Source organism: Salvelinus fontinalis, chromosome 18, assembly GCF_029448725.1.
Source record: "Salvelinus fontinalis isolate EN_2023a chromosome 18, ASM2944872v1, whole genome shotgun sequence".
Taxonomy (NCBI): domain Eukaryota; kingdom Metazoa; phylum Chordata; class Actinopteri; order Salmoniformes; family Salmonidae; genus Salvelinus; species Salvelinus fontinalis.
This window is the reverse complement of record NC_074682.1, coordinates 56976351-56991059: the sequence shown is the minus strand read 5'-3', so window position 1 is coordinate 56991059 and position 14709 is coordinate 56976351. Positions and strand designations below refer to the sequence as shown.

General features: G+C 47.7%; 1 protein-coding gene across 1 annotated transcript in view; it reads left to right on the top strand.

Annotated features, from left to right (window-relative positions):
- The window catches only part of LOC129815776 (E3 ubiquitin-protein ligase RNF123), a 289130-nt gene that overhangs the window by 47888 nt on the left and 226533 nt on the right, over positions 1-14709 (top strand). The gene's annotated exons all lie outside the window — the stretch shown is intronic.

Genomic DNA, 14709 nt, shown 5'->3' with positions numbered 1-14709 from the left:
CACTTCGCATTGCGTTTACAGAACATTGGTCAATTAGTAAAAAAAATCAATACGAAAATAAAATGTTGGTTAATCACTTAGCACTATATGGAGCCCCACAGTGGACACGTCGTAATACCCATAAAATCTAACAATCACAGAACTGGTTCCAATCATTTTTTCCCCACCCTTTTTTTAAATAACCATTTCTAACAAGATCTGTGTTAAATGGAGGCGTTCCCTTTTCGTGAAGTTTTGATAACTGTTTAAAATCTCTCTCAGACGAAGCTGACTTTTATCAATACAGTGGTTCCGCCTTTTAAAAGTTGCGTCATACTGCAGTACACCTTGCGTGCTGCTGCAGCATTCTGTGGCACGGTATTTAATTGGCAACCACTTTTTCTATTAATGCAAGTTAGTGCTAGTTTGACCACCAGAGGGCATCTTTGAGAAGCATTTGATAGTCTTCCATATTGGTATTACCAGAGAATTTAAAACCTTTCCTGTAATAACATAGTCGTTGGGATTGATTTTAAGAAATTTGGCTTAATTAATTTGATTATTATTATGGTGTTTCTATTCTGAGAAAAACGAAGCCCTGGAATGGAAAATATGGCGCTGTACAACGTGACGGTCGGGAGTAGACTACATGATTGGAGGATTCTACGTTGTTTGCCTTCATTAGGCAACTAGACAACTCCAATATTTCTGTAAATCAGTGATATTTATTCCCATAGTAATTTGTCATGGATCCGTAACTAAATCAACATCTGCATTTGAAAGAGTATTTTTATCATTATTTTATTAACGAAAGCATAACGATGAAGAAGAAATACAGGACTGTACAATATGCATTTACATTGTGGATTTGAAAGCATTTTGAAGTTATAAGCCACCTTCATTTGTTTATTAGGCCACTGTGCAGTGTGACAAGTCAACATAGTGTAATAAACATGGGAAAGTGCTTAATTCCTTTCATAAGAAAGAGCAGGCCATGTTCCAGGTGACCTCAAGTACTCATTAACGCTGTCTTTAATGCTTTTTTCGTGTTGCATCAGTCATGGACAGAAACTTCTGAGAAATAGACTCCAATTAAGCCTTCTTGTTTGTAAAATCAAATTAAAATTGCATTGCTCAACTGGTGTAGGTTTTCTCCATCTGTTGGTGTGCAAAACTTGCATAACAAGTTAGCTATATTTTCAGCACCAGGCACTGTTCACCTCCTATTGATTGCGCTGCGGTTGCTGCCAGTTTTTTAAATGTAATCTTTATTTCACTAGGCAAGTCAGGTAAGAACAAATTCTTATTTACAATCCCGGCCTACCCCAGCCAAACCCGGATGTCACTGGGCCAATTGTGCGCCGCCCTATGGCACTCTCAATCACGGTCGGATGTGATACAGCCTGTATTCGAACCGGGACTGTAGTAATGCCTCTTGCACTGAGATGCATTGCCTTAGACCGCTACGCCACTCGGGAGCCATGAACAATAGATCTATGTCCCAGGTTAGTAATCATAGTTACTATGGTGATCTGTGTCCCAGGTTACTAATCATAGTTACTATGGTGATCTGTGTCCCAGGTTAGTAATCATAGTTACTATGGTGATGGAAGAATATGTGCGGTCACACATCAACCAGTACTCGGACCATTGGAGACTTGGGATGCTTGCTCTCAAAGTCCTGCTTGAATGTCTGCGTCTTGGGCGGAAGGTAGCCTAGCGGGTAAAAGTGTTGGGCAGGTATCCACGGGCAGGTAACATGACAGTAATTCTACCTACAAAACAAACATCAATAACGTGACGACAGTAATTCTCCCTCAAAAATAAATGTTTGAATACCAATACATTTTAAAACCTCCATAGCAGGTAGGACTAAATAAGACAACATAACCGTGCCTACTAGCTATACAAAAGATCTGCTGTCCAGAGGGTACCAGCTAACAGATTAATGTCTTCCCGCAGTAAAGTAAACATCTCAAAACGCCAGACCAAAATAATACAGCTAGCTTGGGTAGCTACATGTCAAGTAGTACTTGAAGTAGGCTACCCACCCCTCACCCACATACACAAACAAACATTATCAAGAACGTCTAGCTTCGCCAAGTTAGCTAGCTATTTAACTAGAAAGCTGGACTTGTTTTTTAAATTGTATAAATTAAATCATGCATTTAAAATGGCTACATTTAGATAGTATCGTTCAGATCATTATGGGCCCTGGTGAGTGACGGGAATCTTGAGACAAGCATTTATAGTTCTGTATGATAGCCACATTAGCAGCTAATTAGCGTTACATTTTTGGGAGGTAAATACTATATTGACAAAAGTCACCTTGTCAGAGAGAGATTGACACTGTTATCAAAGCGTCACGTCAGGGTACACGAAACAACGGCCCTTATTGGAAGTGCTTCTAAAAATCCACATGAATGGTGGAAAAACGATTTGGAACCTTTTCCTTGTGTGACTGCTAGGTTTTATGGGCGTTATCACTCATACTGTGGTACCCTATAGGGAATAGTGTGCTGCCTATGAGAACCACTAGAGGGAGATGTATTCTTTGTCCTTCCCGACCACAAACTGCCTGTTTCCAGCTCTATAGATTAGTCTAACAGTGACTTTTACTGCTTTAATCTGAGGCCTTGTGGAAAGCTTGATTAAAAAAAAAGACATCATTCTGTGAACTGTAAGTACAATGGACAATGAAGTGCTCTTATTTTAGTGCTTGTCAGAAGCCTTGTGCATACACAGGAAGTGGTTGTTGTGATCATCTCTGACAAGTTTATATGAGGATATTGATTTTTATGAAGGTAGTATTTAAGCTGCGTAGTGTGGTGAAACACAGTTCCTGTCTTAGTGCCTTGATAGCCAAGGAGAAGAGTAGAGTGGAATATCTTGTACTCCCTTTTAATGAAATGAGCTGAGCTTTAAATCTTGTCTGTTTTTATTTTTCCAATGTGTTTATTACATTTACATTTACATTTAAGTCATTTAGCAGACGCTCTTATCCAGAGCGACTTACAAATTGGTGCATTCACCTAATGACATCCAGTGGAACAGCCACTTTACAATAGTGCATCTACATCTTTTAAGGGGGGGGGGGGGGCAGAAGGATTGCTTTATCCTATCCTAGGTATTCCTTGAAGAGGTGGGGTTTCAGGTGTCTCCGGAAGGTGGTGATTGACTCCGCTGTCCTGGCGTCGTGAGGGAGTTTGTTCCACCATTGGGGTGCCAGAGCAGCGAACAGTTTTGATTGGGCTGAGCGGGAACTGTACTTCCTCAGTGGTAGGGAGGCGAGCAGGCCAGAGGTGGATGAACGCAGTGCCCTTGTTTGGGTGTAGGGCCTGATCAGAGCCTGAAGGTACTGAGGTGCCGTTCCCCTCACAGCTCCGTAGGCAAGCACCATGGTCTTGTAGCGGATGCGAGCTTCAACTGGAAGCCAGTGGAGAGAGCGGAGGAGCGGGGTGACGTGAGAGAACTTGGGAAGGTTGAACACCAGACGGGCTGCGGCGTTCTGGATGAGTTGTAGGGGTTTGATGGCACAGGCAGGGAGCCCAGCCAACAGCGAGTTGCAGTAATCCAGACGGGAGATGACAAGTGCCTGGATTAGGACCTGCGCCGCTTCCTGTGTGAGGCAGGGTCGTACTCTGCGGATGTTGTAGAGCATGAACCTACAGGAACGGGCCACCGCCTTGATGTTAGTTGAGAACGACAGGGTGTTGTCCAGGATCACGCCAAGGTTCTTAGCGCTCTGGGAGGAGGACACAATGGAGTTGTCAACCGTGATGGCGAGATCATGGAACGGGCAGTCCTTCCCCGGGAGGAAGAGCAGCTCCGTCTTGCCGAGGTTCAGCTTGAGGTGGTGATCCGTCATCCACACTGATATGTCTGCCAGACATGCAGAGATGCGATTCGCCACCTGGTCATCAGAAGGGGGAAAGGAGAAGATTAGTTGTGTGTCGTCTGCATAGCAATGATAGGAGAGACCATGTGAGGTTATGACAGAGCCAAGTGACTTGGTGTATAGCGAGAATAGGAGAGGGCCTAGAACAGAGCCCTGGGGGACACCAGTGGTGAGAGCGCGTGGTGAGGAGACAGATTCTCGCCACGCCACCTGGTAGGAGCGACCTGTCAGGTAGGACGCAATCCAAGCGTGGGCCGCGCCGGAGATGCCCAACTCGGAGAGGGTGGAGAGGAGGATCTGATGGTTCACAGTATCGAAGGCAGCCGATAGGTCTAGAAGGATGAGAGCAGAGGAAAGAGAGTTAGCTTTAGCAGTGCGGAGCGCCTCCGTGATACAGAGAAGAGCAGTCTCAGTTGAGTGACTAGTCTTGAAACCTGACTGATTTGGATCAAGAAGGTCATTCTGAGAGAGATAGCAGGAGAGCTGGCCAAGGACGGCACGTTCAAGAGTTTTGGAGAGAAAAGAAAGAAGGGATACTGGTCTGTAGTTGTTGACATCGGAGGGATCGAGTGTAGGTTTTTTCAGAAGGGGTGCAACTCTCGCTCTCTTGAAGACGGAAGGGACGTAGCCAGCGGTCAGGGATGAGTTGATGAGCGAGGTGAGGTAAGGGAGAAGGTCTCCGGAAATGGTCTGGAGAAGAGAGGAGGGGATAGGGTCAAGCGGGCAGGTTGTTGGGCGGCCGGCCGTCACAAGACGCGAGATTTCATCTGGAGAGAGGGGAGAGAAAGAGGTCAAAGCACAGGGTAGGGCAGTGTGAGCAGAACCAGCGGTGTCGTTTGACTTAGCAAACGAGGATCGGATGTCGTCGACCTTCTTTTCAAAATGGTTGACGAAGTCGTCTGCAGAGAGGGAGGAGGGGGGGGGGAGGGGGAGGAGGATTCAGGAGGGAGGAGAAGGTGGCAAAGAGCTTCCTAGGGTTAGAGGCAGATGCTTGGAATTTAGAGTGGTAGAAAGTGGCTTTAGCAGCAGAGACAGAAGAGGAAAATGTAGAGAGGAGGGAGTGAAAGGATGCCAGGTCCGCAGGGAGGCGAGTTTTCCTCCATTTCCGCTCGGCTGCCCGGAGCCCTGTTCTGTGAGCTCGCAATGAGTCGTCGAGCCACGGAGCGGGAGGGGAGGACCGAGCCGGCCTGGAGGATAGGGGACATAGAGAGTCAAAGGATGCAGAAAGGGAGGAGAGGAGGGTTGAGGAGGCAGAATCAGGAGATAGGTTGGAGAAGGTTTGGGCAGAGGGAAGAGATGATAGGATGGAAGAGGAGAGAGTAGCGGGGGAGAGAGAGCGAAGGTTGGGACGGCGCGATACCATCCGAGTAGGGGCAGTGTGGGAAGTGTTGGACGAGAGCGAGAGGGAAAAGGATACAAGGTAGTGGTCGGAGACTTGGAGGGGAGTTGCAATGAGGTTAGTGGAAGAACAGCATCTAGTAAAGATGAGGTCAAGCGTATTGCCTGCCTTGTGAGTAGGGGGGGAAGGTGAGAGGGTGAGGTCAAAAGAGGAGAGGAGTGGAAAGAAGGAGGCAGAGAGGAATGAGTCAAAGGTAGACATGGGGAGGTTAAAGTCACCCAGAACTGTGAGAGGTGAGCCGTCCTCAGGAAAGGAGCTTATCAAGGCATCAAGCTCATTGATGAACTCTCCAAGGGAACCTGGAGGGCGATAAATGATAAGGATGTTAAGCTTGAAAGGGCTGGTAACTGTGACAGCATGGAATTCAAAGGAGGCGATAGACAGATGGGTAAGGGGAGAAAGAGAGAATGACCACTTGGGAGAGATGAGGATCCCGGTGCCACCACCCCGCTGACCAGAAGCTCTCGGGGTGTGCGAGAACACGTGGGCAGACGAAGAGAGAGCAGTAGGAGTAGCAGTGTTATCTGTGGTGAGCCATGTTTCCGTCAGTGCCAAGAAGTCGAGGGACTGGAGGGAGGCATAGGCTGAGATGAGCTCTGCCTTGTTGGCCGCGGATCGGCAGTTCCAGAGGCTACCGGAGACCTGGAACTCCACGTGGGTCGTGCGGGCTGGGACCACCAGGTTAGGGTGGGCGCGGCCACGCGGTGTGAGGCGTTTGTATGGTCTGTGCAGAGAGGAGAGAACAGGGATAGACAGACACATATTTGGCAGGCTACAGAAGAGGCTACGCTAAAGCAAAGGAGATTAGAATGACAAGTGGGCTACACGTCTCGAATGTTCAGAAAGTTAAGCTTACGTAGCAAAAAATCAATAAAATTACAAATCTTATTGACTAAAATGATATAGTACTGCTGGCTGGTGAAGTAGCCTGGCTAGCAGTAGCTGCGTTGTTGAAAGTGAAGCTGGCTAGGTGACCTCGACAGTTTCTCTAAATTTCTCTAAACTACACAATTATCATGGATACAAGGACAGCAAAGACAACTAGCTAACACTACGCTAATCAAGTCGTTCCGTTGTAATGTAAGTTTCTACAGTGCTGCTATTCGGTAGAAGTTGGCTAGCTAGCAGTGTTAGCTAGCAGTGTTGGCTAGGTAGGAGGACAGCAGCGCGGCAGGCGAAACTAGCTGGCTAGCTAACCGATAATTACTCAAAGTTACACAATTATCTTAGATACAAAGCTAGCAAAGAAAACTATGTAGCTAGCTAACACTACACAAAACAAGTCGTTCCGTTGTATTGTAATCGTTTCTACAATGCTCTTCGGTGGCAAGCTGGCTAGCTAGCAGTGATGGCTACGTTGCGTTAATTTCGAACGAAAATAGCTCGCTAGCGAACCTCAATAACGACGCAATTATGTTTGATAAAAGACGGCTATGTAGCTAGCTAAGATCAAACAAATCAAACCGTTGTACTGTAATGAAAATGAAAATCAGACCGTTGTACTATAATGAAATGTAATGAAAAGTTATACTACTATTCGGTAGACGGTGGACGTTTGCTAGCTGCTGGGCAGATAGCAGTGGACAACGAGACGACGAAATACGATAATTACGCAGTTATCTTTGATACACAGACGGCTATGTAGCTAGTTAAGAAGAAATTGCTAAGGTTGGACAAATTAAATCGTTGTACTATAATGAAATGTAATGAAAAGTTATAAAAGTTATACTACCTGCAGAGCGAATGCAAATGCGACCGCTCGCCCCAAACCGGATGTCGGTTGTTATTCTTCCAGGAAACCTGCCCGGCTGCATTGATTTTGTGTTGTGAGGAAACGAGCAGGTCCGTTTGACAGCTGGCTGAGTTTCCAGGGTTCCATGGCCGTTGATTTAGAGGGAACGTTTGGTGGGGCCTGTAGGAGGGTGTGTGCATGGCGGGGGTCTGTAGGGTGTGTGAAAATGCCTACTCATGCTGTTGCATGTGTTTATAGACTCTTAACTGGGTATGTAACTAAGACCTCATGTCATGCCTCATACTTCAGAAACACTGCTACTTCTCTTTCATCACTCTTTCGCTGAGTGAAAGCCTGCTCCCCTCAGTATCTTCTCTACCTACCTGTCTTTATGCCAGGCCTCTCCCTACCCTCCTGTAGGTTTCACTCAACCCCAGCTGTAACTAGCTTGATTCAGCTCATCAACCAGCTAATTATTAAAATGAGTTGTGCTAGATTAGGGTTGGATTCAAGTTACAGGACGTTAACAGGGTAGGAGTGAAGTTACAGGACGTTAGCTCTCCAGGAACAGGGTTGGAGTGACGTTACAGGACATTAGCTCTCCAGGAACAGGGTTGGAGTGAAGTTACAGGACGTTAGCTCTCCAGGAACAGGGTTGGAGTGAAGTTACAGGACGTTAGCTCTCCAGGAACAGGGTTGGAGTGAAGTTACAGGACGTTAGCTATCCAGGAACAGGGTTGGAGTGAAGTTACAGGACGTTAGCTCTCCAGGAAAAGGGTTGGAGTGAAGTTACAGGACGTTAGCTGTCCAGGAACAGGGTTGGAGTGAAGTTACAGGACGTTAGCTCTCCAGGAACAGGGTAGGAGTGACGTTAGCTCTCCAGGAACAGGGTAGGAGTGAAGTTACAAGACGTTAGCTCTCCAGGAACAGGGTTGGAGTGAAGTTACAGGACGTTAGCTCTCCAGGAACAGGGTAGGAGTGAAGTTACAAGACGTTAACTCTCCAGGAACAGGGTAGGATTGAAGTTACAAGACGTTAGCTCTCCAGGAACAGGGTAGGAGTGAAGTTACAGGACGTTAGCTCTCCAGGAACAGGGTTGGAGTGCCCTGCTCTTGGGAGTAGAGATGAACATTAGCGCTCTAGCTACAGTATATCTGGTACAATGCATAACATTTCCTGTGAGATCAAGGAAAGAGTTAACTTTGATTTAATTGCACACGACCCTTGTCAAATAAACGTATGAAACAACTACCAAATCATCCCCATTTTTTTTTTATTCATTTGGATGGTGTGGTTTCTGGTTGTTATCGTAGTTTGGTGAAGAAAGCATGTAACATTCATCTACCTGAGACTGTCTTCGATGTGTGTTTTATTTTTTCCCCCTTTTTCTCCCCAATTTTTCGATCTTGTCTCATTGCTGCAACTCCCCAACGGGCTCGGGAGAGGCGACGGTGGAGTCATGCGTCCTCTGACACGTCTAATCGCGTTTCTTAACACCCGCCAGCTTAACCCGGAAGGCCAGCCGCACCAACCTGTCGGAGGGAAACACCGTTTAACTGGCGACTGGGGTCAGCCCGCAGGCACCCGGCCCTCCACAAGGAGTCGCTAGAGTGCGATGAGCCAAGTAAAGCGTCACCGGCCCAAACCCTCCCCTAGCCCGGACGACGCTTGGCCAATTGTGCGCCGTCCTACGGGACTCCCAGCCACGGCCGGGGTTGCGGCACAGCCCGGGATTGAACCCGGTCTGTAGTAACCTGTCTAGCACCGTGTGAGTGTGTTTTTCCCATCTCTATCGGGATCAGACTAGAAAAAAGGGGAAACGGTGAAACATTTATGCTGTAGCTTCCATTTGTTGAATCAGACAGTGTCCTATTGAGTCTTCTGATGACGCTGGAGAACAACAGATGTTTTTGAACTGTCTGCCTGAACCTCTTTCATCATAGAAGTTCAAACACTACCCATCTGGCTTCAGGTGTAATGCGATGGCATGAGGCCTGAGTTACGTCTCAAATCACACCCTAATTCTCTATATAGTGTACGTTTTAATATTAGTGCACTAGGCTATATAGGGAATAGGGTGCCATTTGGGATGTAGTCCTAGTGTTTTGCTGTGTGTAACAGCAGCTGGTTACGTCACCCCACTGCTTCCAACATCGTCCTGATGTTTCCCAGCAGCCTCCAGGCTAAACGGTCATTCAAATGGGCTACGTTGGCAAGGGGAGAGGGAAGTGGAAGCGGAGTTTGGGACAGGACAAGATGGAATGTATACAGGGTAGGGCAGTAGTGAATACAAACCTACGGTGATTCGTACAGATAGATAAATACTGAACAAAAATAGAATGGTAACATGCAGCAATCACTAATAGGGATGTAAAAAAATGTGTGCAATACCTTGTGAGAGAAACGAGCTTTTAGTGCGAATGGAAAATATCAGTGATTGTTTTTTTTTTTCAGCTCATGAACTATGAGACCAACCTTTTACATGTTGCATTTTATATTTTAGTTTAGTGTAACATGATGTCCAGTTGAGGCTGACCCAGGAGATGGTGGTAGTGATTAACATGAGGTCCAGTTGAGGCTGACCCAGGAGATGGTGGTAGTGATTAACATGAGGCCATGTTGAGGCTGACCCAGGAGATGGTGGTAGTGATTAACATGAGGTCATGTTGAGGCTGACCCAGGAGATGGTGGTAGTGATTAACATGAGGTCATGTTGAGGCTGACCCAGGAGATGGTGGTAGTGATTAACATGAGGTCATGTTGAGGCTGACCCAGGAGATGGTGGTAGTGATTAACATGAGGTCATGTTGAGGCTGACCCAGGAGATGGTGGTAGTGATTAACATGAGGCCATGTTGAGGCTGACCCAGGAGATGGTGGTAGTGATTAACATGAGGTCATGTTGAGGCTGACCCAGGAGATGGTGGTAGTGATTAACATGAGGTCATGTTGAGGCTGACCCAGGAGATGGTGGTAGTGATTAACATGAGGCCGTGTTGAGGCTGACCCAGGAGATGGTGGTAGTGATTAACATGAGGTCATGTTGAGGCTGACCCAGGAGATGGTGGTAGTGATTAACATGAGGCTGACCCAGGAGATGGTGGTAGTGATTAACATGAGGTCGTGTTGAGGCTGACCCAGGAGATGGTGGTAGTGATTAACATGAGGTCATGTTGAGGCTGACCCAGGAGATGGTGGTAGTGATTAACATGAGGTCGTGTTGAGGCTGACCCAGGAGATGGTGGTAGTGATTAACATGAGGCCGTGTTGAGGCTGACCCAGGAGATGGTGGTAGTGATTAACATGAGGCCGTGTTGAGGCTGACCCAGGAGATGGTGGTAGTGATTAACATGAGGCCGTGTTGAGGCTGACCCAGGAGATGGTGGTAGTGATTAACATGAGGTCGTGTTGAGGCTGACCCAGGAGATGGTGGTAGTGATTAACATGAGGCTGACCCAGGAGATGGTGGTAGTGATTAACATGAGGTCGTGTTGAGGCTGACCCAGGAGATGGTGGTAGTGATTAACATGAGGTCATGTTGAGGCTGACCCAGGAGATGGTGGTAGTGATTAACATGAGGTCATGTTGAGGCTGACCCAGGAGATGGTGGTAGTGATTAACATGAGGTCGTGTTGAGGCTGACCCAGGAGATGGTGGTAGTGATTAACATGAGGTCATGTTGAGGCTGACCCAGGAGATGGTGGTAGTGATTAACATGAGGTCGTGTTGAGGCTGACCCAGGAGATGGTGGTAGTGATTAACATGAGGTCATGTTGAGGCTGACCCAGGAGATGGTGGTAGTGATTAACATGAGGTCATGTTGAGGCTGACCCAGGAGATGGTGGTAGTGATTAACATGAGGCCGTGTTGAGGCTGACCCAGGAGATGGTGGTAGTGATTAACATGAGGTCATGTTGAGGCTGACCCAGGAGATGGTGGTAGTGATTAACATGAGGTCATGTTGAGGCTGACCCAGGAGATGGTGGTAGTGATTAACATGAGGTCATGTTGAGGCTGACCCAGGAGATGGTGGTAGTGATTAACATGAGGTCGTGTTGAGGCTGACCCAGGAGATGGTGGTAGTGATTAACATGAGGTCATGTTGAGGCTGACCCAGGAGATGGTGGTAGTGATTAACATGAGGCCGTGTTGAGGCTGACCCAGGAGATGGTGGTAGTGATTAACATGAGGTCATGTTGAGGCTGACCCAGGAGATGGTGGTAGTGATTAACATGAGGCTGACCCAGGAGATGGTGGTAGTGATTAACATGAGGTCGTGTTGAGGCTGACCCAGGAGATGGTGGTAGTGATTAACATGAGGTCATGTTGAGGCTGACCCAGGAGATGGTGGTAGTGATTAACATGAGGTCGTGTTGAGGCTGACCCAGGAGATGGTGGTAGTGATTAACATGAGGCCGTGTTGAGGCTGACCCAGGAGATGGTGGTAGTGATTAACATGAGGCCGTGTTGAGGCTGACCCAGGAGATGGTGGTAGTGATTAACATGAGGCCGTGTTGAGGCTGACCCAGGAGATGGTGGTAGTGATTAACATGAGGTCGTGTTGAGGCTGACCCAGGAGATGGTGGTAGTGATTAACATGAGGCTGACCCAGGAGATGGTGGTAGTGATTAACATGAGGTCGTGTTGAGGCTGACCCAGGAGATGGTGGTAGTGATTAACATGAGGTCATGTTGAGGCTGACCCAGGAGATGGTGGTAGTGATTAACATGAGGTCGTGTTGAGGCTGACCCAGGAGATGGTGGTAGTGATTAACATGAGGTCGTGTTGAGGCTGACCCAGGAGATGGTGGTAGTGATTAACATGAGGTCATGTTGAGGCTGACCCAGGAGATGGTGGTAGTGATTAACATGAGGTCATGTTGAGGCTGACCCAGGAGATGGTGGTAGTGATTAACATGAGGTCATGTTGAGGCTGACCCAGGAGATGGTGGTAGTGATTAACATGAGGTCATGTTGAGGCTGACCCAGGAGATGGTGGTAGTGATTAACATGAGGTCATGTTGAGGCTGACCCAGGAGATGGTGGTAGTGATTAACATGAGGTCATGTTGAGGCTGACCCAGGAGATGGTGGTAGTGATTAACATGAGGTCGTGTTGAGGCTGACCCAGGAGATGGTGGTAGTGATTAACATGAGGTCGTGTTGAGGCTGACCCAGGAGATGGTGGTAGTGATTAACATGAGGCTGACCCAGGAGATGGTGGTAGTGATTAACATGAGGCTGACCCAGGAGATGGTGGTAGTGATTAACATGAGGCTGACCCAGGAGATGGTGGTAGTGATTAACATGAGGTCATGTTGAGGCTGACCCAGGAGATGGTGGTAGTGATTAACATGAGGCCGTGTTGAGGCTGACCCAGGAGATGGTGGTAGTGATTAACATGAGGCCATGTTGAGGCTGACCCAGGAGATGGTGGTAGTGATTAACATGAGGTCATGTTGAGGCTGACCCAGGAGATGGTGGTAGTGATTAACATGAGGCCGTGTTGAGGCTGACCCAGGAGATGGTGGTAGTGATTAACATGAGGTCATGTTGAGGCTGACCCAGGAGATGGTGGTAGTGATTAACATGAGGTCATGTTGAGGCTGACCCAGGAGATGGTGGTAGTGATTAACATGAGGTCATGTTGAGGCTGACCCAGGAGATGGTGGTAGTGATTAACACTTTAGTGGAGGAGGAGGAGGAGCAGCTCAACCACTTTAGTGGAGGAGGAGGAGGAGCAGCTCAACCACTTTAGTGGAGGAGGAGGAGGAGCAGCTCAACCACTTTAGTGGAGGAGGAGGAGGAGCAGCTCAACCACTTTAGTGGAGGAGGAGGAGGAGCAGCTCAACCACTTTAGTGGAGGAGGAGGAGGAGCAGCTCAACCACTTTAGTGGAGGAGGAGGAGGAGCAGCTCAACCACTTTAGTGGAGGAGGAGGAGGAGCAGCTCAACCACTTTAGTGGAGGAGGAGGAGGAGCAGCTCAACCACTTTAGTGGAGGAGGAGGAGCAGCTCAATCACTTTAGTAGAGGAGGAGGAGGAGCAGCTCAACCACTTTAGTGGAGGAGGAGGAGGAGCAGCTCAACCACTTTAGAGGAGGAGGAGGAGCAGCTCAACCACTTTAGTAGAGGAGGAGGAGGAGCAGCTCAACCACTTTAGTAGAGGAGGAGGAGCAGCTCAACCACTTTAGTAGAGGAGGAGGAGGAGCAGCTCAACCACTTTAGTAGAGGAGGAGGAGCAGCTCAACCACTTTAGTAGAGGAGGAGGAGGAGGAGCAGCTCAATCACTTTAGTAGAGGAGGAGGAGGAGCAGCTCAACCACTTTAGTAGTAGAGGAGGAGGAGGAGCAGCTCAACCACTTTAGTGGAGAAGGAGGAGCAGCAGCTCAACCACTTTAGTAGAGGAGGAGGAGGAGCAGCTCAACCACTTTAGTAGTAGAGGAGGAGGAGGAGCAGCTCAACCACTTTAGTAGTAGTAGAGGAGGAGGAGGAGGAGCAGCTCAACCACTTTAGTAGTAGAGAAGGAGGAGGAGCAGCTCAACCACTTTAGTGGAGGAGGAGGAGGAGCAGCAGCTCAACCACTTTAGTAGTAGAGGAGGAGGAGCAGCTGGCTGGTGATGGATTGTTTTGGGCGTGGTCTGAGTACCAAATGGCACCATAGTCCCTTGATAGTGCACTACTTTTGATCAATGGCTATAGAGCTCTGGTGAAAAGTAGTGCACTGTGTAGGGAATAGGGTGCGGTTTGGGACTCCGCCCACTAATGTTATGGACTGGATTTGAAGTTACAGTAGGTTAGGACCTGGATTCGTCGGCAGCAGCAGTAGCCTCCCCAGCTGGCCATGAACAACGTGTCCCCTCTGTTCCACAGTACTGGGAGGTGGAACCCCGGCCCTGCATACACCTCTGACCAGTTCTAGATTTATAGATACGTCCTATGATCTGATTTTTAATAGACTTGTAGATTTACGATGGTTCTGGGTGATCAGAAGTGTAAACAACAATATCCAGACACTTAGAGGTCAGCACTGACGCTGTAATGAATTCTCTATATCACCATAGCAATCAACCTGTCAACATCCCTAGACTGTCACAATAATGACTGTAATCAAATGGCTACCCGGACTATTTGCATTGTGTGCCCCCCTCCCAACCCCTCTTTTACGCTGCTGCTACTCTCTGTTCATCATATATGCATAGTCACTTTAACCATATCTACATGTACATACTACCTCAATCAGCCCGACTCACCGGTGTCTGTATGTAGCCTCGCTACTTTTATAGCCTCGCTACTGTATATAGCCTGTCTTTCTACTGTTGTTTTATTTATTTACTTAACTATTGTTCACCTAATACCTTTTTTGCAGTATTGGTTAGAGCCTGTAAGTAAGCATTTCACTGTAAGGTATTCAGCGCACGTGACAAATAAACTTAGATTTTGTATTTCTATGTCCACGTTGGGTCTTCCAGTACTTTCTAATTCCTATCTCTATAAGTTTGGTCACTCCGCCTCCTCAAAGACACTCAAGTTGTCCCTTCCTTTTTCAGTCCCTTTTCCTCTTTAGTGGTCAGAACTGTTTGTGCTGGGCAGGAGAGGGTAGCTTCCTGATGGTCAGAGCTGTTTGTGCTGGGCAGGAGAGGGTAGCTTCCTGATGGTCAGTGGTGTTTGTGCTGGGCAGGAGAGGGTAACTTCCTGATGGTCAGAG